This window comes from Nannobrachium achirus (genome assembly GCF_963921795.1).
Source record: "Nannobrachium achirus genome assembly, chromosome: 21".
NCBI classification, from domain to species: Eukaryota; Metazoa; Chordata; class Actinopteri; order Myctophiformes; family Myctophidae; genus Nannobrachium; species Nannobrachium achirus.
The window spans coordinates 47452247-47453612 of record NC_137828.1 but is presented as its reverse complement, the minus strand read 5'-3'; positions in this window follow the sequence as shown (position 1 = coordinate 47453612).

Below are 1366 nucleotides of genomic sequence, written 5' to 3'. Positions count from 1 at the left end.
ACGGCAGGCTGTGACACACAAAAAGTCGTCCATTAGGGGAGGCCCGATCTGAGTTGTGGTCGTGGTCTTAAATGCAGGACGATATACATGGCTTAATTTATGGCTTAATGTTGTGTATGTGTTTCTCTGTGTATTAACACCCATCCTGTTTCCCTGTAGTATCAAGAAGAGGTGTTTCGTGCCCAACTTCAGGAGCAATACACCCAGCAGATGACGTCTGCATACAACCAGAGCAACGGACAGAACCTGGCCTACTACCTGGCAGCTATGGGCGCCGCGGGCTACAGTGCCTGGCCCTCTGCTCCTTCTCAGCCAGCTGGCTCTCCCAGACCCTTTCCAACAGGCTGGAGCACACTGAGCCCGTCTGGCACGCACCATGAATACAGCACTGCCACCGCTGGCAACTCCAGTGGCAACACCAGTATCGACAGTGATGACGTTGTCGATCTCTCTGTGCATGGCGGCAGCTAGTAGTGCTGTGGCCAGAGACTAACAGTGAGAATGCGATGATCATATCCTTGTTTATATTCCCCACGCACAAGTTTTAAGATGCCAAAGTTGTCGCTGCTGCATGCGTGTGTTTTCTTGTTTGTGTTTTATCTTAACCCTTTTTTTGTATTCAGATATTTTTTTACCAGAGTACTTAATCTACATTGTGTGTTCTTTGCTTTTGGCAACTCTCCCGTTAAGCTTTGATGGATGTATCCGTTTTCATTTTATCACATAATCATGTACTGCCAATAATGCAAAGTACTACTACATGTCTACACATTTGCCTGGGTGTTTATTTCCCTTTTTTCTTTTGAATAAATATTCACTTTGCTACTTGAGATGTTGTCTTGTTTACACTTGGTACTCTCGGTCAATTAAAGAACTATATTCTTTATCTTGGGAACCATAAGAGTAAGTCATTGTGTGCTCTCTCTGGGGAAATTAAAGTTGTCTCTCTGAAGTCTAAAGTTTTATTTCAACCAGTGGTCCGTGAAGGGGTTCCAGGTAGTCCCCAGCTAAATGAAGAGTTGGTTACCAAATGAACCCTTATAGACCTAGATCTATTACGGTAGTTACATTGTCACATTGGTTAATTTACAGAAGTCTACACAATTATATTTTGACTTTTTCCGGTTCTCTTCTATGCTACTAACATCAATACAGCATGGACTTGTGGAAACATTAATCCTGCATGGAATTGTGGAAACGATAAAAGAATATTCTACATTTTGGATCCGAGAGGATCTCATTAAGCGGTGGTCCGTGGCTCAAATGCAGAATAAATAATTGAGCTTGATATGAAAAGGGTTGAAAACCTGTAAAATGAGTGCTCATGAGTTAGTCCCAGAACTAGCCAGCAAAATTAATATTTAAT